This window comes from Meriones unguiculatus, chromosome 3 (genome assembly GCF_030254825.1).
Source record: "Meriones unguiculatus strain TT.TT164.6M chromosome 3, Bangor_MerUng_6.1, whole genome shotgun sequence".
Taxonomy (NCBI): Eukaryota; Metazoa; Chordata; class Mammalia; order Rodentia; family Muridae; genus Meriones; species Meriones unguiculatus.
Genome location: NC_083351.1, coordinates 48,386,120 through 48,410,378, shown reverse-complemented (window position 1 = coordinate 48,410,378; position 24,259 = coordinate 48,386,120). Strand labels below are relative to the sequence as shown.

At 38.1% G+C, this 24,259-nt stretch overlaps 1 protein-coding gene across 1 annotated transcript in view; it reads right to left on the bottom strand.

The window, feature by feature from the left end:
• Positions 1–24,259, bottom strand: part of Musk (muscle associated receptor tyrosine kinase) — a 97,409-nt gene that overhangs the window by 47,164 nt on the left and 25,986 nt on the right. The gene's annotated exons all lie outside the window — the stretch shown is intronic.

The window sequence follows — 24,259 nt, the reverse complement described above, 5'->3', positions numbered from 1 at the left end:
ACCCACACAGAACTCTAATTTTTCCCCAAAGGCTTATTTGTTCAATCTATTTAGATTTTTTTAGCATTAATTAAAGATAATCCAGTTGCAATATCTGTCTATGGGGAAAAAATAGTGATGCTGTTGGTAACCACTGTTTCTGACAGGAATAGCCTTGTGCTGTTCTTCATAGATGGTGGATATTTCCATACACACCATATACCAGTCCCTGAGCTCCCTCTTGTATCTTTGTGATTGAACATGATTGATGTGACTGGAACTATTTTACAGCTAAAACAACAGCAACAAACAAAATCTAAGATTCAAAATTCTAGAGCCAAGAAAGACCCAGAAACACAACACCCTCATTCAGATTTAGACATGGAGTCCTTTGCTGTAACCTGGAATCATAGTGATGTCTCCATTTCATGCATGCAAAATCTCCTATTTAGACTGGACTCTCTGAACTCTCCTGTCTTCACCAAGGAAGTCAGTGGCATTTAGTTTGCTTTAAGAATCCAGGCTAGAGGCTACTAACAGTTTATAAATTGATACAAATTACAAAAAAAAAAAATGTTTGGAGGTTGTCTGTCAAATGAACCTTGAATCTGGTTAAAAAGATGAGGTTTTTATGATATTCCTAACAGTTCCAGGTAAAGCACGGAATAAGTATTAGTTTCTTCCATATTGTACACTGTAGAAGCCCTGTTTTGTTTAGTTTTTGGATTTTTATTGTTTGTTTCTGTGTATCCTAGGCTATGCTTGGCCCTTTGACTCTTCTTCTTGAGGGATTGGAAATTTAGGGGTGTTTCACCATACCCAGGAAGAGTCCCTGCTTTTATCACAGATATTATCAGAAGAGACAAGTAGAGGTCCCTCTTTGAGCCAGATTAGGTCTGACAAATTGTGAAAGGATATCCCCCCAACCTGCTACAGCTAAACAGATCCAACCAAAGAGATACAAAAGTATTTGAACTTTGCTGTTTTCCAAAGAGCAAGCTTAGAGGTTGGCTGAGAAAATTCACTTTCACGTATTTACTATGAAATCTTTCTATGCATAGTTGCAAATATCGACAAGTGTCTCACATGCTTTAACATTAATATAAACACACATAAATACATGCACACACAATTAAGGTTATTTAGAGAAAATTTGAAAGGCTGAGAACTTATTGAAGCCTGTATGCACCCTGTGGGGATGTTTGTTGCTCATTTCAAGGACAAATTGCCATCCTAAATTCTCAATGTGACCCACTTGTCTATAGTGATCCCTGGTGACTTCTGGACTTGTTGTCTGTCCATTTTGAAAATCCTATCTCATAGTGTTCATTCAAATTTAATTGTTAAAATTCTCACCTAATTGCTTTATGTGTTGTTATGCTCTGTCTTGCCTTCCAAATAGATTTCCAATTGGAAGGCATAATGTTAGAAGCAAGGTTACTAACAAATTTCTGCTGTTGCTTTTCTTCCTGAAGTACAGAACAATTTCTTATAGAAAAAAATAAATAAAACACTATTATTTTTTAAAAAGATCTTTTGTCATTTGTATAAGGGATGATTTGCCTTCTGCTTTCTTAGACTAGTTAAGGAGGGCAGTTAGAGTGCCTGCTCTAACTCACAGGGTCTACTCACTTTATTTCAGTAGCCAAGTTTAGTAGCAATCAACTATTTTCTTTAATATGTTCATTTATAGAGAACTCAAGGTCATTTTTGTAACTTATTTTTACCAATTCTTTTTAAATTTATTTTTATTTTATGTTCACTGGTGTTTTGCCTGCAAGGATGTCTGTGTCAAGTGGTCAGAAGCCCTGGAGCTGGACAGGAGTGAACTGCCACATGGTTGCTAGGAATTGAACCTCGGTCCTCTAGAAGAGTAGCTAGTGCTCTTAACCACTGAGCCACCTCTCCAACCCTTTATGAAAAAAAAAAGAAGAGTGACATATACTCTAAATCAATCTCCTTATAATTCCTACCCATAAGACCTGCTTCCCACATCCATTCACTGGAAGAAAACTATAAAAAAAAAAATATTTTCATGCTTCCAGATGTAATAGCCAAGCTTCTCATTCTGATTGCTAAGTTTTGCGCTTCTTTAGCCCTTCTTATTTTGAGTTATTCAGAATTCACAAATATACACGGTGAGTCTAATATGTCTAAAAGAAAGAAGCATTGTTTACACTTTATTTCTACGACTATAAATCTGCATATGTTTTAATTTGATGCCACTGAAAATCACAAGTATCCACTACTCATTTTTATCTTTTTTCTTATTAAGGTCTATCTCCCTAAATTCATCTACGTGTGTGCATTTGTGAGATTAATTCATCAGCTTATTGACTGGGGAGAAAATTGGAAGGGTTATCAGAGGTCATGCAAGAAAAAGAAAAGTGAAGTTTCCCTGAGAAAAGATGAAAGGGATAGACATAGCAAAATCACACAGGACATGTATAACCTTTGGAGTGAATAAAGAACCAGAAGAAAGCAGACAGAAATACACAGATAGCTTGCATTCTTCTGGCCACAAGAGGGAAGTGAGCCAAAAAAGATAAAAGAAATATGACTAGTGAGGTTGAGGTCTCAGATGAGCTGAATGCCCACATGCATGCTCCTGGCTGGATGGCACTGAGACCTCCTCTTTCTGGGAAGGCGTTATCATGAGAAAAAGAAGTATGAAAACAAGATAGAGAGAGCTTGAAGGAGAAGCCTGGCCAGCTCTGCGGGAGCATGTGAGGTATTTTAGAGAAGTCTGAGCAATAGGAAAGTACTGAAATTATGAAGGGAAAGAATCTGAGACATGTGTGAGATGGCTTTGAACATGAGCATCTCAGAGTTTCCAAGTCTTCTGGCCCTTTTCTTAGCTCAGTGACTAGGATCCAGTCAATGCAAATGATGCAGCAAAGACTGACAGCACGGAAGTTACAGCAGGCTCTGGGTCTAGACTAGCGGGTTACAAGTTCCCACTGTACAACAAACTTGTAATGGGTGTGTTTCCATTACAAAAAATGCTATTATGTGTGTACCTGTACTTGCACTTTGTTTGTTAATGATATCCAAATATGCCAGCTAAAGTATCGTCTGTTTTCTACCTAGATAAAAAGAATGCATTCTTTTCAAACAATAATATATAACTTCTTACTTATTTCATAAGATAGAATTTTCATGAGGATGGAATTGCATCTCAGCCTTTTGGCTAGGCTCAAATGTACATAATGATACATAAAAATAGCACAGATGCTATATTTGAGACAGTGCTGAGTTCTTCTTATTAGAACAAATACATAGCAATATCAGAGAGAGTGTGAGCATTAAACCAATACCTCAGCCAACAAGAAAATAGGCAAAACACAACAGGTAGTCAGGAGCCATCAAGTCCCAGTTCTCTCAGCAGCAATTGAGTTCTGATTATGTATAGGTATATGTATATGTACACATATGTATATATACATATGTACACATATATATCAGCATATAAATGCACACAGACAACACACACACAGTGTCTACCTAAGTTTGAGAATGAGTAGCTCATTGCTTGAAAACAGAGGCAAGAGTAAAATGTCCCTCCTTTTGAGAGGAGGAGGAAGCAGTAACAGTTTTGCAGAATTTGTGTGCCTATGGGCCTAAATCTCCATTGGACTCCAGAACAATACAGATTGAGGTCTTAAATTCTTCACATAACATTTTTTTTTTCGGAAGAAGAAACTGGAAGGCTTTCTAAGGGAAACCTTCAAAATTACTGGAAAAGGAGAAAGAAGAATAATTAGGAGTGATGATCCATAATTTCACAGAACATTGGGAATAAAAGTGCTAAGAGATATAATGCATTTAACAACAGCGTGATTAATTCCTCTAAAAGAAGATAAAGCATTATAAAAAAATAGTACAAATCTGTGGGCAGTGATGATATGAAAGATAAAGTTCAAACACAAATTAGTAATCCTGAAGAAAGCAATACAAATTCTAAAAATTAAAAAGAAGAAAAAAGGTTTAAAGAAAAAATAGAATAGCTAAAATGTACATAATAATGATGCATACAATAAATTTGGACTTAGACAAGGTCGACTGAAGAATCAGTGAACAGGAACTTGATGCTAAAGAACTTGTGCATACATAAAGGAAGAGAAAACACAAGAAATCATGGAAGAGTGAAGATCTGAAGTCCTCCTGATATGGAGTGGGGGCAGAGAAGCAGTGTGTGAAGAGATAATGGTTGAAACTGTCTCCACTTGAAGCAACATATGGATCTCTGGAAGCACTAAAGTTGTGGCTTTTAAAATCAGGAACTTGCCATCACTTGTGAAACTCTTAGTAATGCAGGCAATGCTACCTGCATGGCAGAATCATGCAGTTTTGCCTAGGTCTCCGAGAACCTTCTCTGCAGAAATGCTGAAAACCATCACCGTCTTTCCAATTGGTAGTAGAACTGTAATCCACGTAGAAGATGAGTGTGTAGACAGAGTAATAAAAGTAAGTTGGCATTTGTGGTTTGAAAATGTGTTCTCCTTGGTGGGGGGTGCGCCTGACTTTTCTCCTATATGAGAGGGTTGAAGTTCATTTCTAACAAATAAAAGGTGGCAGAAGTGACTGCATGGTTTCTGAGTCTGGACTGTTAAAAAAGGAAAAGAAAATTCTTGCTGTTCTCCATAGATCTCAGACACACACTAAGAAGAGCAGCAAATTATTGTGAGGACACTCACATTGTACAGGGACCCACAAGAGAAGAAACTGAGGATTGTCACCAGCTGGAATCAATTAATACTAATCTGTGAGCATGCCAAGTTGGACCTGGCTCTTCCAACTTCATCAAGCTTTCAAAACAGTGAAGAAGTAGTCAGCATTTCAACTGTAAATAGGACCCAGACTAGCCCAGCAAAGGCACTGTATAATTCCTGATCAATGGGAATGATGAGTGCTGCCGTTAGCCATCAAGTTTTTATGTGAATTATTACACACCAATAGACTCAGGCCCTGTGAGAAGCTCAAATAACAGCTCTTGTTGTCAAGTATCAGGAGAAAAATGGCAAAGCTACCAGAAAGTAGAATTGGTTTACCAACAAAAAAACAAAAATAGCCAAGAACTTCTCATTCAGCATGAGAAATCACAGGATAGCACTGACAGAAAATATTTGCCAATTGAGATTTCAAAACTTACATAAAGCTTAAGGGTAAAACAGAATGACACCATGTAAAAGAGACATACAAGGGTTGGAGAGCCAGATCACTGGTTAAGAGTACTGGCTGCTTTTGCAGAGGACAGGGGTTCGATTCCTAGCACCCACATGGGAGTTCAAAGAAGAACTCCAGTTCCAGGGGATCTGATGCCCTCTCTGGCCTTTTCAGGTACCAGGTAAGAAAGTGGCACATGGACAGCTATGCATTAGAAACACCCACACACATAAAATACACTTTAAAAATATTTTTAAAAGACAGAGTCTATTACCCATGGATTACCATGGAAAGAACTAATGAAGAATATATTTAAGAAATGAAAAACTGAATGCATAAAGAAAAAGAAACATGAAAAATTAAATAGTGGATACAGAATCTGCTGGTTCATCTTAACAAAAATATTAATTTAGTCTGTAAAATTACTTAATTTTAGGATTAGTAAATATTAGATAATACTTAAGGTAGGGAGAGTGGCATCTGTCAAAGAGTCAAGCTGTTAAAGAGTAGGATCTCTGGCCTACTTGGGAAGACTAAAGATGATACTCTGGTTTTAAACTCTGTTAGAATGAAAGCACCATCTCTGTGTTAAAAATGTCAAAGTCGTCACCACAGTAGAGCATGATGCCCTAATATCATAATCAGCAAGCTGGGTGTGGGGAGGGGGAGGAAAAAAAAAGACAAAAATGAATTCAGCAGGAAGAAGAATTGGATTGAAAAGGAAGCATAATAAAGAAACAGCCAAATTAACATAATAACAGATGGTAAAGATACAGTAGAATCCTGAGGCTGAGGCAAGAGGAGCACAAGTTCAAGGCTAGCCTGAGCTATCTAGAAAGGCTTTATAAATTAATTAAATGACAATTAACTCTAGCAAATATTAGAAATAAATTTTCAGATTAAGTATAGATGACTGAACTTATCTACTAGAGATGACAAAATCTTTTGGACTGGGTTATTTTTTAAAAATCTAGCTGTCTCTACTAACACCATAACAGGAAGATTAGAAAGGAAGCAACCAAAGACTACAAAGCTACAGGAAAACCTCGAATTAAAATGTAGCAACAAAATTAATACAAAAGACAACAAAATTAATGACAAGTACTCATAGTGAAAAAGAGAAACATTGCCCAAAGATTAAAAACACAATTTATAAAGAGGGATTTACAACAATAATGCACATGTATTAAAAAATAAAATAAAATTTTCAAAACATGTAAAACTCAAACTGCTCTTTAATTACCTCCCCGTGAGGAAGAAGCAGCATTACCAGACCACAGTAGAAGACAATGCAGCCACTCCTGATGAGACTAATTGACTAGGATCCAAAGGAAGGAAGAGAAGACCTCCCTATCAGTGGACTTGGGGAGGGGCATGCATGCAGAGGGTGGAGAGAGGGATTGGGACAGGAGGAGGGAGGAGGGAGGGAACCACAGGGGGGATACAAAGTGAATAAAGTGTAATTAATAAAGAATTAAAAAAAAAACACCTCAAACTGGTGGATTGAAGAGTGATCATTATCAAATGACACTGCTTTCACAAGCTGTTGAGAGTTACCCATACTATGAAGGGCTAAGGGACCTATCTTAGATGACAAGGCCAGCTTTTAAAAGGGAAAGTCATAGTGTTTTAAAAATGTAAATGAAGGAGAAAAATAAAACTATGTCTTTTACTCCTGTCCAAGTGCAATTTACTTTTCTGGCTTGGTATAAATTTATGGACTATAAAACTAAAATAGAAAGATTATAAATGCTACAAAGCAACTTCTCAAAAGATCGGGGTGTAAAGCCCAGTTCCCCTGGTCTCTTCATACAACTTTAAAACAGAGTTCTTGGCTGTTCTTTTACACGATGAGACTTCACAGGGTGATAGTATTAAAATGGAAGAGGAAAGAGAAATATAAATTATCCCATTCATATAAAACACTGAGATTTTATTTGCCTTTTGCTGTTGTATTTTCTTTTTTTACCTTTTAAGACAGTCTGTGTAAAACAAGGTTGGTCTCAATTATTCCCTTTGATGCTCATTTAAAGAACTCATATTCTCCTTTGCCCAAATCTCTCTTCTCTCTCTCTCTCTCTCTTTCTCTCTCTCTCTCTCTCTCTCTCTCTCTCTCTCTCTCTCTCTCTCTGTGTGTGTGTGTGTGTGTGTGTGTGTGTGCAGGTACCCACAGAGACAAGGAACAGCTCAGTGGTTAAAAGCACTCGCTGTTTGTCCAGAGGACCTGAGCTCAGTTCCCAGTACCCATGTTCACAGCTCACAATCCCCTGTAAATTCAGCTCCAGGGGATGTGATGCCATCTTCTGGTCTCTGTGAGTACCTGTACACAGACATATTTATTTGCCTTTTAAAAAGATCCTCTTTCCTGAAGATAGTATTTGTAATTTTCTTCGTGTCAGTACCTTATGGAATCCTAAATCTTTGGCACTGCAGCTTTATCTAACTGCAGATTTTGCAAAAGACAAACTCAGAAATTAGACAAAGTCAGAAACTGGGAAACCCATACTCATTACTAAGATAATCTCTTTGTATTTATATATGATATCCTGGGAGCCATCCAGGTGGTAGATCTGGATTAGAATTTTAATCATACTGCTCACTGTCGTTTTGTTTTGTTTTGTTGATCTGGTACTTGCTCAACATCTATAAATTTGTGGAGAAGATTAAAAATCATGAAAAGATAGGAGATATTTGGGGGCAGATGGGGAAATTTTGAGGAAAAGAGGGAGGGATGCATATGACCAAGACACATTGAGCACATGTGTAAATTTTCTGAAATCCTTTTGAAAGTATAAAACAGGGATAGAAGCTTAATGGAAAGAAGGAAAACTGTGTGAAGGTAGGGGAAATAAGAGAGGGCAGAAATGAGTGGCGTGATCAAAATATATTACAAATGTACAAATCTGCCAAAACTGAATTAATAAAATATTAAATTTTTATGAATTAAAAGGTATGATTTCTATGAAGCAGCTAATAATAATAATAAATTATTATTATTGTTATAAAACATTGATTGAGGATACAGCTATAAAGCAGAGGAAGCAAAGTTTCAAGCCAGATTCATATTCTCTCTCTCACTCTCTTGTATCCTTTAGACTCACAAAAGCTGTTTTCTCCCTTCAACAGACTTCACAGAGAGGTTTTACTTTATTTTTAACATCGGCCTGCCTTAGCTCATGCTTCCCGGATACTGACCATGCTATGTGCTGCTTTCTCATAGTTGTTGAAGGCATCTTCCCATCTGCACTCCTGAACTAAACTATCTAAAAGAGGAACTACTCCGTGAAGAGACAAGTTTGTCCTCCGGACATCAATGCTGAACCATGATGTGAATCTCTGCAGGTTTCTCAAATCTCTTCTAGAATTGTGTTTTCTAAGAATCATTGATTTGGAGATGTCCATTAGTAGAAAATGCTACCAACAACCTGAGGGGTCATTTTACTAGATTTTTTTTATTTACTTTTCATTAACTGGACAAAAGCAGATTGAAGAGGAACATGTGGCTCCTTAGGACTCTGTTTCTCAACAGACCCCTCTTTTGTGATTTGATCATTAAAAGAATCTGGTCCCCCTTGTTGAGCTTCTTTAGGTTTACAGATTTTGTAGTATGTTTATCCTATCTTATAGGTTTAGTATCCACTTATAAGTGTGTTTTTCTGCTTCTGGGATATCTCTCTCAAGGTGATCTTTTCTAGATCCCACCATTTGCCTGCAAATTTCATGATTTCCTTTTTTTTTTTTAATTGCTGAGCAGTATTCCATTGTGTAAATGTACCACAATTTCTGTATCCATTCCTTCATAGAGGAATGTCTGGGACAAGAAGGAGAACTCGGGGTAAGAAGATAAATCCTCACTTAGAAAGACAAATGGGATGGACATTGGAAGAAGGAGAAAACAAGAAACGGGACAGGAGCCTACCATAGAGGGATTCTGACAGATTCTACCTAGCATTGTATCAAAGCAGATGCTGAGACTCATAAACAAACTTTGGGCAGAGTGCAGGGAGTCATATGAAAAAAGGGGGAGTTAGTAAGACCTGGAGAAGACAGGAGCTCCACAAGGACCAAATATATCTGGACACAGGGGTCTTTTGTGAGACTGATTCTCCAACTAAGGACCATTCAAGGAGATAACCTAGAACCCCTGCTCAAATGTAGCCCATGCGAGTTTCCCTAGTAAAGGGAACAGGGACTATTTCTGACATGAACTCAGTGGCTGGCTATTTAACACCCCCCCAAGGGAGAAGCAGCCTTGTCAAGCCGCAGACCTCCCCTATCAGTGGACTTAGAGAAGGGCATGGGAGGAGATGACGGAGGGAGGATGGGATTGTGAGGAAATGAGAAAGGGGAGTACAGCTGGAATGCAAAACAAATAAAATGTAATTAACGTAAAAAATAAAATTTTAATTAAAAAAATAAATCCTTCATTTCATTGGGGAAAAAAAAGAAAATCTGGAAATGATAACAAACCTTTAAGACAACAACAACAACAAAAAGAGCCTGAATTCTCTTTTTGACTCTTAGTAGCTAAAGCAAGGCAAAGAAAGAGGATCCTGGTATGTGACCACTGTTTACTTTTCTGTCTTTTTTGAAGCAGGATGGGAACATGTGTGAGGCAGTCCCCATTGTGGCTTCATCCCTAGAGGAAGTGGAACCAAAACACACCATTCTCACTGTGACTCTCTGTACCAAGTCCTCAAAGGACGCGCTACCCACCTCCATGAGGCCAAGATTCTCTGCTGTAGCTGGCATGAAGGACATGTCTATGGCCTTAATGATAATAACATTTTCCTAGTTCATAAGTAAAGATTGGTGACTAAAAAGAATGAGAAAATATTTAGCCAGTTAATCAGAGCAGAGCTTTTTATCAGTGAAAGCTCTGAAGTTTCCATGGCTTTTCACTGTTTGAAAATATTTAAGACATGAACCAATCCATTATAGGTTGGATCTTGAATGTCTCCTGATGGCCAGTTGTTGTGATGGCCACCACTCGGGGGTGCTATTAGGAAGGGATGAAACTTTTAACAGGTGGGACTGGATGGGAAGAATTTCAGTCTCTCAGACATTTCCTTGGAGAAGATAGGAAACTTCTTCCTGTCTAATTTGCTTCCTGGCCACTGTTAAATAAACACAAGACTCCTTTCTTATATACTCCCAACATCCCTACATGATGTATTTGTTGCCCTAGACCAGTGGTTCTCAACCTGTGTTCATGGTTCCTTTGGGGGTCCAATGGCCCTTTCACAGGAGTTACCTGAGACCATTGGAAAACACACGTATTTACATTATGACTCACAACAGCAGCAAAATTACAGTTATAAAAAAGCAATAAAGATAATTTTATGGTTGGGGATCACCACAACATTAGGTTCTGTATTAAAGGGTCACAGCTTTAGGAAGGTTGAGAATCACTGTGCTAGGCTTAAGGTCATGACAGAGCCAAGTGACCACTGACAAAATCCTCTGAAGCTGCTAGTCAAACCAAACCTTTCCTTCTTTTAAGTTGGTTGTGTTGGGCAGTTTGTCACAGTAATGGAAGCTGACTGACACATATCTTAATTTTTCATATCTTTCTAAGCTATCTCATTACATTAAACATAGTCAACACTAAACAAAATAATTTAAAATTATAGCATTTATGCCTTACCACTTAGACTTTAAAGATTTATCAGGACTGATGATGTTCTGAGTAGACATTTTCATGTCAGTGTTTCTCAAAGTGTAGCTCAGGAATCATCTTCAGGTGCTCAAGGAGGCCAGAAGAAAGTGCTGGGCTCCTTGGAGCTGGAGTTGTAGGTGGTTATTAGCTACCTCATGGGGATGCTGGGGCCAGGATCCAGTTCTCTCCAAGAGCAACAGCAAGTTCTTTTAGCCACCAAGCCCTCTTTCTAGCTAGCTCCTCCATATAGATTTTGAGTTGGGTACATACTGGCCTTGAAAAGATAAAACACTGCTTCTGAGCCATTTAACTTAATAGACACAACTAAGCTTCTAACCCTCTTCTGAGATACATCCTCAAAAGGGCAGAAAACAGTGCCAGATGATGATACATATGAGACACCACTGGGCATGGCTGAGACACACGATTTTCTCATGGAAGTCTCCTCATTTCCTTTAGCCGTTGAAGTTTTACACCAGTTTCTCATTTGAGATTCACTTAGGAACACAAAGTGACAGCAAAATCAATATTTCCAACAAGACTTTTGGGCAAATATCTGTTTCATAGAGAATTTAAAAATGATATAAACTTGGTAAACACATGTTTTTTTGTTTCAGTGTTACATATTTTTTTTATTTTTCCAGACAGGTTGTCCCCTAATACCTCCTTTCCAGCTTGCTACTAAAGACCTGTTCCTGTTTCATACACCTCCTTTGATAAGCTTTCTGACAGCACTCATCACAGTGGGGCCAAAGCAAAGCTATAATCTCTAACAAGCATCAGGCATGCATGTGTAAGGCAATGCTGATTGGGGGTAGATTTATGCTCTTTGGAACCCAGATGGGCAGTTGGGAATGTTGGCGTTCTGTTTATGAAATATGAGAAACCTAGCCTGAAGCTTTCTCTGGATAGAGGTCATCCTGCTTTGTGACAATGCTCACAGCAGACAAGAATTCTGAGCACAGCTAGAACTGATGGAGAAGCTGCCATGGACACTGTGTGCTCCTTCCATCTGCAGAACTCTTGGCTCTCAGCAATCTCTCTCTCTCTCTCTCTCTCTCTCTCTTAAACATGAAGTTATTCAAACTTGTGTAACTAGTAAGTAGAAGAGCAGACAGGATTAACACCCAGGGTCAGTCAGTTAGCATGCAAACCCTCTGAGGACTAATCTGTGTGCCTTATGTATACACAAAGAAAGAAGTCACAAATGCATATTGGAAGATGTGCTAAAAACTAGGACCAACTCTTTCTATTGTTAACCTTGGTGCCAAGTCTTCTTACTCACAAATTAAGTGTTTGAATTTATTTCTTACAGTCCCCATTCCAGATGTAAAGTATGATTACAATTCTGATAGATTCAAAGCTAATGAAAATGATCTCTGATTTCTTGAGGGTTTCTCCATGTAGCCCTGGCTGTCCTGGAACTCACTCCGTAGACCATGTTAGCCTCAAACTCAGAGATCCTCCTGCCTCTGCTTCCCAAGTGCTGGAATTAAAGGCATGGGGCACCACACCTGGTTAAATGTTATCTACTTTTAATTAAAATTTGCATTTTCTATTGATAGATTGTATTGTTTCTGCCTCAAAGATGAACCTGATACATGAAATCAAGGGCTGTTACTATTTATCTTTGACAAATGCTAATATCATTGGTTTTGGTTGCACAAAATAATTCATTAACCCAGTTGAAGACGTTGGTTGTGCTCACAGCAATTACTCTTATGAATGTTATCTAATTTATTATTCTATAATTTGTAAGGTAGATAACTTATTCTATGACTATAAAAACTGAAGCATAAGGAGAAAAAAAATTTAAGGTAAGCTACCGGAATGGCAAGTGGAAAACCCGAGTCTTAAACCCAGGAAGCTCACCCCAGGCTCTGGAGCCCATTCAGTTTCCATAACAATCTGGAGCCAGGGTTATTAACTAGAACAGTATGTTCCCTCCAAGAATCATGCCTGCCATATACTATCATTCATGAAAACAACATACTAATTTAAATCCCAAAACTATTACACACTTGATATCTAAGGAGAATAACTGAAGGCAAAGCAAACTCCTGCTTATCATAGAATTTTAAAGGCTTGCCAAGATTTTTTTTGTATCCAAAATACATAATTTACAATTTAAATTTAGGCCCAAAGAGTAGCTTTTTCTATCACTTAGCATTTGAAATATCTTTGTTGGGTATATTAAAGTTTTCTATGCTGCAAATGCATATTTGAACCTATGAGTCTCATTTTAATACACAGAAAATTAAAATAAAACTTCCTCCAATTAGAGATCAACAATTTCTGTTCACAATGATTTTTCATTTTAAATAATTAATAAATACATAAACGCTACCCAAAACAATTTACTTGTTTTCAAACCCAGTTTCTTCAACAGTTCAGACTAAAAGAGCCTAACCATCCTCTGACTTACATGGTTATTGGTTCAGTGCTATAATTATTTATGTACCTTCTTTTCCTTGGAATCTTTGTCAACAAGTCTACAAAGAAAGGACCATTGAAACATTCTTCCCTAAAGTCTTATAGAACTCTAGGCAACCACAGCATAATGCTCAAATCAGTATATCAAACTCTTCTTGGAGCATGCACCTATCAAATCATGCAGATTTAACTATGTCAAAGGGAGACCCTAGGGGTATCAGAGGCTGTAGCTTTTTCTTTTGTTTGATTTTAAAGTGCAGGTTCTACTCATGACAGCAAACCAAACCTGTTAGTGGCATCAGACCCTTAGAGCTGATGCCTGAACAGGACCACTGCACATCTATTAAAACTGCAATCAGTGAGTCACAGCACACACAAGGTTAAATACCTCTCTCTGTGGCATTTGTCATATTAAGAGCTGTAGCATAAACAAAGGAAAGAGCAAATCAAATGTGGTATAAACATTGCACAATTGCTTCCACTCTTGCAGATTCAACAAGAAAACCTGACCTCCAACAGGCATGCAGAAGTCTAACATGGTGAAAACTGTACCAACTATTATATGTATGTTTATTAATATCAACTTCAGAAACATGATAGATAATAAAGAGATTGATGGGCTGGTAGATAACTAGATTATATTAGATAGATAGATAGATAGATAGATAGATAGATAGATAGATAGATAGATAGATAGACAGACCTATTAAAATTCTTGAGTAGGTAAGTTTCTAAATAGACTTGGCCAGCTGTAAGGGTGTGCAAGTAAAATCTTTTAGACTACAGGAAAACTAATGACGGCCCTCAGGTGCCCTGGAGCCACTGAAAATTTCCACATTGCTTGCTTTCCCTCCCAGCTGCCAACATTCCTATTCATGTTGAGATAAGATGTTGCTTTCAAAGCCTATGGAAACAGGAGATGCATTAGAGAAGCATGCAGTATTCCTCTCCCTCAAAGGACTCTGGACACATTCTTGTCTGCTTCCTGCCCTGCACTGGCTCTCATTTGCCCCTTCTGTGTAGCAAACCACTTCATACTATGAGGTCTCTCAGAATGCTTAGGAAGCTCAAGCTTTCTTTCTCTCCAACCTTTATTTCTCCATTGTTTAAAATGCCAGAAAAGAGCCAGGTCACAATAGATAATGCAATCACCAGGGATCTTGGTACATTCTAGCATCCATTTATTGAGGACTCTCCATGTCTTTCTTCATCTAATAGGACCCATGTGAATGTGATATTTACATGGTGCAGTAAGATCTATATTCCTGTATTCAGTGACGGGTAGATAAGTCCTGTTACACATGGTAAAGTCAACACCTTGAGGAAAGAAAAAACAAAAACAAAAGAAAACAAAAACAAAAAAAATTGTGCATTACGGCAGGGACTTTCCCAAGATGAAAACGCTTGTATCAAAGACCCATATGACCACAAAACCCAGAAAAAAAAATACAGAATCACACTCAAAATATTTCAGTTCTGTAAGATTAAATACTATGAGAGATATATATTAACCACTGGTTAAAAAGGGCTGAAGAAATGGCTCACAGGTGAAGAGCAGTTGAAGCTCTTGCAGAGGACCTGGGTTCAATTCCTAGCACCCAGAACCTCTCAACTGATTGTAGCTCCAGCTCTGGGGATCTGACACTCTCCTCTTAAATCCATCCTTACTTGCAAGCATGAAATCTACACACATATACTTAAGCACGCATGTATTCATAAAATAAAAAAATAAATGTTTAAAAGGGTAACAGGAGCAGAAGTTCAGTCTTGCCCTGTAGAGTTGTCCCCCACTGACCACATGACCTTGAAAGCCAGCCTTACCATTCACATCAACACTTTATGCTCTCATTTCCCTGGGACCCATAACTCAGATACACAAAGAAATACTTTGGCTCAATCCTTGGCTATGAACCATGTTTAAGTAAAAAGTAGAGCTGATTAGAGAGACAGACAGGATCATCCCTGAAGAAAAAAACAGTCCCTACTATACACCACTGGAAAGGCACTTTGTCTCTGATTTCAATCAAACAAAAACAATATATGGATAACAATTTTGTGAGGATGAAAACATTACAAAGCATTATTTTACTGGGGAAAAATAGAATTCTTGAGTCTGCATAACTTAAAATAAGTGATGACATAGAGAAGAAAATCTTCCAGTCTAAAATAAGATAGCCTTATAAGATAGTATGGTTAACATATGTCTTTTGATAACTGCATACTCATTTTCATATTAGGAGATAGTTAAGGGATGACTGCAGCTAAAGTCTGAGAGTCACGGTCCAGGTATGATTTTCTTTAGCTTCCTTTAGCATCTGTAAGATCGATGCTAATAGGCACTGAAATATGCAGGAAGGGAGTAAAACAGCCACCCCTGATTGTAAGAAGCCAATAATTCTGTATTATGACCCAAATACAGTAAAATACTAAAAGTGAGCATCTTAGGGTTTGTGTAATAGGTCAAGCAGACTTCCCTGGATGAATCCATTGTCCCAGAAGACCCAGAAACACGAGTCACTTTTCCATAGGGGGATGGTCACAGTAATGAGCTAGCTCTTTTCTGCAGATGACTCTTTTCACAGATGACTGTGAAACTTGGGAAACAACAGACTCCCTGTCAAAGTCTAATCACTGTACTCCATAGGTCTCACTTAGAAAAGCACTCCACTTTTCTACAGGAGCTTACATTTGTTTTGTATTTCCCTTTTTGCTACAAGACAGTAGCCAGTGGAGCTGGAAAGCACTCAGAGAAATATCAGAACTCCTCATTTTTCCACTACACTCCCTCTTCTTCGCCCAATGTTTGGCTACTGAGTCTCAGCATCTGATTCGCACCATTGTTGGGTGTAGCCTCTCAGAAGACAACTCTGACAAGCTCCTGTCTGCAAATAGCTGAGTATCCATGGGTTGGGTCTTGGGTTGGGCCAGGCATTGGTTGGACATTCCCTCAATCTCTGCTCTATCTGTTCTATCTCTGACACTCCAGGTCTTATAGGAAGGATAAGTTTTGGATCAAAGCTTTTGTGGGTGGGTTGGTGTTCTCCTCCCTCCACTATGAGTCTTGTCTAGTTAGACAGTGTTGTCTTCAGTCTCCATGGCCCCAGCTACTAGGAGTCTCAGCTAGAATCCCAGGGGCCTACTCTGATTTAGGTCTCTAGCTTATCACAGAGATGCCCCCACCCACAGTTTCTCTTTTCTCTGCAGGCCTTCTCTCCTCCCACCTCTACTCTCCTCAGGTCTGATCTCCACCCTTATTTCTCTGTGCGCTCCCTCTCCTCCTACTACATCTGTCTATTCTAGTAAGAGGAGTGGGGGCTGTCTCTGACGTGGGCTCTGTTGTCTGCTTTTTTGATCACTTTCCCCTGGTGGGACTTCCACTCCAGGCCACAGGGGAAGAAGACAAACTCAGTCCTCATGTGACTTGGTGAACTGGAGTGGGTGGGTCGGGGTCTTTGTTTTCCTGAGGAATAGGGTGGGGACATAAGGGAGAGAGAGCAGGACTGGAAGAAAAGGAAGGACGGAGTGGGCTACAACAAGGATGTAAAGTGGATAAATAAATTAATTTAAAAGATAAGAAAAAATGAGAACTCAAGCTAGGTTCAGGCTGGAGCCTCCAAACCACTGGAGGATCCTAACAAACTGTTGGGTTTCTGCCTGTCAGAAAATGAGCCAAATGCATAGAGAATCCAGGCATCCACCTGTCTATCCTAAGACCCCCTTCATCTACTCTATCTCGAAAGCTCTATTTACTTCCTCTGCAGATCTCAGGCAGGATGTCTTCATGGATTGATTTTCTTCCTGGAGAAAGAGCAGAATTTTATATTCTGCTCAACCCCAATATTCTTCAACTGAAAGCAGGTACTGTGAGTGCCAAGTGAACTTCTAGGCTAGATCAAGGGCATTTAACTAAACTGTCCCTATCCTTGAGTTTGTTTTAGAAAAGCACGGAACAAGAAGATTGAAAAACATCACATGGGTGAATGGAAAAGTTATTGATGCCTTATCAGAGCAGTACAACACATGGGAGATATAATTTTTCAAAGCATGAACATGTATATTAACTGTTTCTAATTATAAAAGTCTCTTTACCAAAGTTCAAAAAGTGTACAACTATTTAAATTGTAGAATTAAAGTAATTCACATATTCTATAATTCTATAAACAGAGATGCAGGCTGTTAACTTTGCATTTAGCTGGTTTTTAATTTATTTTTCACTTATGAAAATATTATATAGGTAACTATTTTTTCAAGTATATAGAAGCCCCTGTGCAAGGATATATTAAAAAAGAAATATAATAAAGCTGAAATAATTATGTATTTTTCACCAAAGGCCTGTATTAACCAATGCTCACAGCAACCTAAGATGTGGGTGGGGTTTTTATTTGTATTTTAGAGATGGGGAAAATGAAGCTCAGCATTTACATGGTGGATATTCTTAGACATACAAATCTGTTTCACTTCCTTTCGGTGGCTGGGTAGAATTTCATCAGTCTTTTTATTAACATTCATTATAATTATTTTTATTTTTGTTATTATATCCAACTTTGTGGCAACTAATCTCAAACATAAACTTATATCATTTTTAATTAGATAAATTTTCAGAGTTTAAATTATTAAGAAAAATTTCTATACATCTTAAAGGTTTATTTTTTCCCCCTAAAAGACACCAGTAAACTATCCTAATTTATCAGTAAGTTGAAAGTGATTGCTTGGCCATTCTGTGTGTTGTTCTTTGTATGTAACTTATCTTTTCTTCAAAAAAGATATCTTGTTGATAACATCTAATTCTTATTTTATTCTGATGTGCCCTGTTGACTGATTAGGACTTGATGTCATTGGCCTTCTTGAGGATTTAAGTCTTCCATCACTTCTGGTACATTCTCAATGGTGCTCTTGAAAATAGATTCTTATTTATTATTTTTAGATTTTAGTTTATTTGTGTTCCTCTTCCATACTTTTCATTATTTCTAAACTTATTTCATATTTTCCACCTTTTTAAATGTAGTTGCACTGATGTCTAAATTCTCCAATGGTTTCCTTAATGAGTAAATGACTTCCATGTCTCTACCATATCATTACTCATCCACCAGATTTCAATTTCATCTGTTATATATTTTTATTTATTAAAACTATCTCAAAATTGCCTTTCATCCTCCTAAAATACTTTTTGACATATTCTTTGAAAAATTCACACATATATACAATATATTTTGTTCATATCCAGCTTACTTTTGACTTCACATCCACTTCTGACTTATTTTTTGTTTAAGTCTCACAATTCGTCTAATTAATGATGCCGTTCTTTGCATGGGTGTGGGCTCATCCCCTGAAGCATGACCACTCACCCCCCGAAAGGAAAGCCTCTTTACATTTCCAACAGCCATCCACTACCAATAGCTACTCAGCAGGGGTGGGGCCTTCAGGAGCCCCTCTCCTCAAGGTTGCAATGTTAAACAGGAAACATAAATTTTGTTTCTATTCCTCCATATTCATTTATGTTCCCTGCTATGTTACTCTGTTGACTGAACTCCTTTGTGTTCTGTGCTGACCCACAGTCAGGTGAATCCCTTCTTCTACATATCTACAATTAATGTAAACTCTTCATCCATCACAACGTTGTGTCCCCCTGAGTGTCCCACTTTCATTTTGCATATTTTTCGTGTTAAACATTTCACTTAGAACTGACACTATGTTAATTTATTCTACCAGGGATCCCTAGACTGCGTTGCTGTATCAATTTAATGCCATACCTCTGTGCTCTGAGTGTTTAAAATGTTTCTAAGATGACTGATATTTTTCCATTTAATCTTTTTTTAATCATTTCTTAACAAGTTATTAAATTTGCATTACAGCTGTGGCCCCCTCCCTCATCTCCTCCCAATGCCACCCTCCCTCCCTCTTCTCCCTCTATGCCCCTTCCCCAGATAAGGGAGGTCCTCCTCCCCTTCTATTTGACAGTAGCCTATCAGGTCTCATCAGGACTGGTTACATTGTCTTCCTCTGTGGTGGCCTGGCAAGGCTGCACCTCTTCCCCTCCCCCTCCCAGCCTGGTGGGGGCATTGATCAGAGAGCCTGCCAGAAAAAGTCCCTGACTAACTAGGGGACTAACTAGGGACCTCACTTGGAGACTGAGTCTATAGGCTACATCTGAGGTGGGGTTTTAGGTCCTCTCCAGGCATTATCCTTGGTTGGGGTATCATTCTCTTCAGGGTCCCCAGGGTTTAGTTTTTATGGCTCTGTTGGTCTTCTTTTGTAGCTACTCTTCCCTCCAGGTCTTTCTATCTCCCCCTTCATTCATAAGATTCCCTGCACTCTGCCCAAAGTTTGGCTATGAGTCTCAGCTTCTGCTTCAATGCCTCAATCAGTAGAGTTTTTCAGAGGCCCTCTGTGGTAGGCTCCTGTCCTGTCTTCTCCTGCTTCTGATGTCTAATGCATTTGTCCTTCTGAATGAGGATTGAGCATCTTCCCTGGGTCTTCCTTGTTGTTTAGCTTCTTGAGGAGTATAGAGTTTAGTATGTCTATCCCATATTATATGGCTAATATCTACTTATAAGTGAGTATATACCATGTGTGACAACTGATTTTTTTAATTCCCTCATAATTGGAATTCAGGTAAAGACAGACAAGTCTTTACGTGTGTGTGTGTGTGTGTGTGTGTGTGTGTGTGTGTGTGTGCCCGTGTCTGTTTGTGTCTGTGTATGTCTGTGTGTGCCCATGAATTTTCCTGGCCATCACTGCGCTTCTCAGCTTTAAGCAAAGGTCTCAGTGCTTTCCTCTACTTCTCATAGGGTCCAAAACCTTTTCTTCTTTTCTCTATAGATCTTAAAACTGGAAGACATAATGGGCACATCACCCATTGCCTCATAGCAACAGGGGACATGCTCAGGAGCCTACTCACAAAGTTGCTCAATCTTTAATCATTTCTGGTGTCCAGATACTTACATTTTATCCCTGTGAGTTGTGTAGCTAACCCTGAATTTCTAAGCCTTTATAGTGGGAATTTACTATCATATCTGACCTATTGCTGGAGCTATAAGATTTAACCCCAGGTTTCAACCTTCCTAGATTCATTGTTTGGATGCTATGCTACTTGAATTTCATGTATAATGATTCTGGGATTCATTGCTTTACCCTCCCGGGGAATATTCTCTTTTGCTCTATTCTCCTTTCTGGCAAGATTCCAGTACTCGTGTCTTGCCTTTAAACATAACGTAAATATACTTTTTCTAAATGTGTATCTGTAGAGTAGATCAAAATTCAAGTAGTTGGGGAGGGGCGTGTCTGGGCCGTACAAAGGATGCCTCTCCTTCCATATTCATGACCCTGTACTCTGCTAAAGCCTTAAAGTTGCTTCACAATCCCACATTTCCTTCTGAGTCATCTTTTCCATCCCATAGCTATTTTAAAATCTTTCCACTCTCTTTACCCCTGCCTCCCCTGCCCCCACCATGCCCTCCTTACAGAGGATAACCTACCATCTACTTCCTAAAGGAAACAGAGACCATGAGAACACCCTTCTTAAATTCACTATGCTTGATTTATAAACTGATTGATATCAGAAAACATCCCTATTTCTCTTCTTACTCCAAGGAAGAAAATTCTCTGTCCTTAAGGAGAGCAGCTGTATAATGTATAAAGTATCAGGGAAGCCTCAATACTTTAGAAAGTAATGGTAGGATTCTATTAATAATTATTCTTGGACAACAGGTGTGAAACAGAACTGTCCTGGGAAAAACAGGACATGTAGTCTCCCTCCGTATAAAGTTTGTAGTTCCACCTGAACCCTGGATGCAACCTTTGTGTATGCCAAAGTACATCATTCCTTTGACTGTGCTCCTCCTCCTCTCTATGATCAAATTTTCCTTCTTATGATGTTTTAACATGGTCAGTATTTATAACTGTTCCCTATTTTGATTGCTCACCTCTTTTTGCCAAGGGGATATATGAACAACTCCCCCCTCCCAACACACACTTTTTTTCTCTCTGTGCATATGGGAACCTGATTTCTTTTCTCTCTTCTATCCTGATGCTACTCTAGATAATGTCACAAAGAACTCTCTCATTCTTTAATGGAAGAGACAGCATTGAAAAATGTCTCATTTTTTTAGATTCTGCCATCTGTATGACCCTGTATAAGTGAGTCATTCTCACTTTTTTATTTCCTAGAATGGTACAGTATAGGAGCTTCTTATTTCAAATGCCACTCTGAGTGACAAGTATGCAAGATACTCCATGCAAAGCAATTAGCATCCATTGCACATTTCAACATTCTAGCCATTCCACCCCTTTTAAAAGACATACATGCTACACCAGCTTGAGTTTCATCAGGAATTTTGTATGTTTGAAGACAGAAAGGGTAGTGCAGTGGTTTGAATGAGAATGGCCTCCATAGGAACCTGTGGGTTCCTATGTTCCCATAGGAACATTTGAGAACATGCCTCCCAGTTGATGGAACTGTTTGGAAAGGATTAAGAGGTATGCCCTTGCTAGAGGAGATGTCTCACTGGCCTTTGGGCTTTGAAGTTTTGTTCCCAGTGTGCCTTCTCTGCCTCCTGCGTGCAAATCAAGATGTGAGCCTTCAGCTGTTCCTGTTATCATACCTTTGCTTTATCATCGTGGATTCTACCCCTCTGAAACTGTAAGCCAAATTAAACACTTTCTTTTATAAGTTTCCTTGGTCATTGTGTTTTGTCAAATGAACAGTAAAGTATCTGATACAGGGAGACTCTCTTTGTTCTTTTATAGACCTGGAAACGTGAAGGTAATTTAGAGAGAGAGTTTTACATCCACGTGACGGGATGTTTCTTTCATATTTGTTATGGCAGCTAAGATGGACTTACTGTACTGTACCTAGTGTGGTGACTTGCCTGGCATATTTTTCCTTGGCTAGAGGCTCCCAGTGGCATGTCCATCTGAAGTAAGCATAAAACAGCCTCAAACAGCAGTATAGAGTTGTGCTTCAAAAGAGCCAGGCCATAACTAACACGCAGTTACTAAATGTTGGATATGGTTCCAACTGAACATGGTTGAGCCTTACCTTCAGCCCTCACCTCTTCAGGATCAGTGGGCATTTGAAGCTATTTTGAGGCTCCTCTCAATCATTTCTCTATCTTGTTTCCATGAATTCTGAGTTGTAGTCTGAGCTGACTCCTCACTGAGTAGGTTCTATCTGAATTGTAATTTGTGCATATACTCAGATCTTTGTGCAAAAAGAAATCAACTTTTTGGAACTTCCTGAGTTAAAACAGATTTACTGTGGATTTTATGTCTTCATGGCAATAAAAAACATGATAGATATCATTTCTCATACACTTATGATGAACCAGCAACAGTAAGTCACATATATTGAATATTTTTGATCAGAAGTAAAGGACATAGAATAAACATAGATGCTGAAATTATTTTCTTACCAATTGTTAGAGAAGCTTCAAGCATTAGCATGAGCTCTCAGCCAGAGCAAATTTTGATAAAACCTCCAGCATATGTTAACAGTCAAGTCAACAAGCGTGATCATTTCAGTGTTAGGAAGAAGGAAGCGATATTCCATTATTTTGATTCACAACTAAGTGGCAAGGAAAGAGCAGACTGTGTAAGCGGCTCCAGTGAATTAATATTGGTGGTGACTTTCCCTAAGCCACACTGAAGCAATGTGTTTTAATATCGGGGAAGACCAAAAGCTTGAGTTTGATAAGGGAATCTTTTGTGGAATTTTATACAATTGAATAACATTCATTCTACATGGTATTCAAGGCAATCCCAAATCCAGGCAGGTATTCAGCATGTCTGAATAGATTTCTGACTGTAGTTGTATATTTATTTAGATTTCATTGGGAAAAAATGTCAGAGTTGTATTCTAATATTTAAATAGAATTGATAACTTAAAAGATATTAAATTATACCAACTATATCAGGAATTATGCTGATATATATACATATATGTTCTTACCTGAGATATATTATAAATTATATATGTATAAATTATAAATTATATATGTGTATATTATAAGTTATATATAAATAATATATATTATTTGCTATTTCCTAATGGAAATTTTATGAACACTTGGTGTAATAACAGCATAAAAATATTGCCTCAACTAGAGACAAATATGAAAAAAAGAGGTCATTTAAGCTGTGAGAAAAGGGACATAGGTCTTCTCAGGCAATAAAAATAACTTTAATAAAAGCCTGAGTAAGCAATAGAGGGAAATTGCAGGCAAATATAGATTTTGGCTGAAGCAGAATGGGATGGTACAAAGATCTGGGATCCATCAAAACCTTCCTTGTTTTAACTGTTGTTTCTTCTTGTATGCCTACTCCAACATTTTATCGTCAAAAGAGCAAAATAAATGCAGAAAAACCTGTAGCCATCTTCTGTGAAGTACATTCAAGGCCAGACTGCTCAATGTAATCAATACCTTACTAATTCCTTAAACTTGATTTTACAGAGAAGAAAAAAAGTCAGAGTTGTTGAATCTACAGCTCCTAAAGGGGAGATTCGGGAAGGACCCACATCACTCACCTAGCACAGGAGTGCTGGAAGTTCCTTTTCTCTCCCCATTTACTGCAAATATTTTTTTCTCACATTATATATTCTGATCGCACTTTCCCCTCCCACTCCTCCTAGCTCTTCCCTACCTCTCCTCCCATCTGAATCCTAACTCTTATTTTTAAACCAAATGTGATAAAAAAAAAATTAGGTAAAGAAGCACATGAGCAAAAGAATAGAACACTAAAATCTGTTTGAATTCTGAATTATCAGTGAAGATTTTTTCCCAGTAATTTATTAGGCTAAGTAATGAAAAAAAAAACATATTTACAAACTATTACTATGTTCAAAGCATTAATTGCTGCATGAATTACAGAATTAGGACCATGTTTATATGTTTCATTCATTATCTTATTTACTCATCTTTAGTGAAGCTATAATTTTAAAAAGATTAATTTTTTCAATCTTCCTACTTTTAGAAGTCAATCCAAATACATTAAAAGATAAAAACAGTTGTCTCCAAACACAAACAA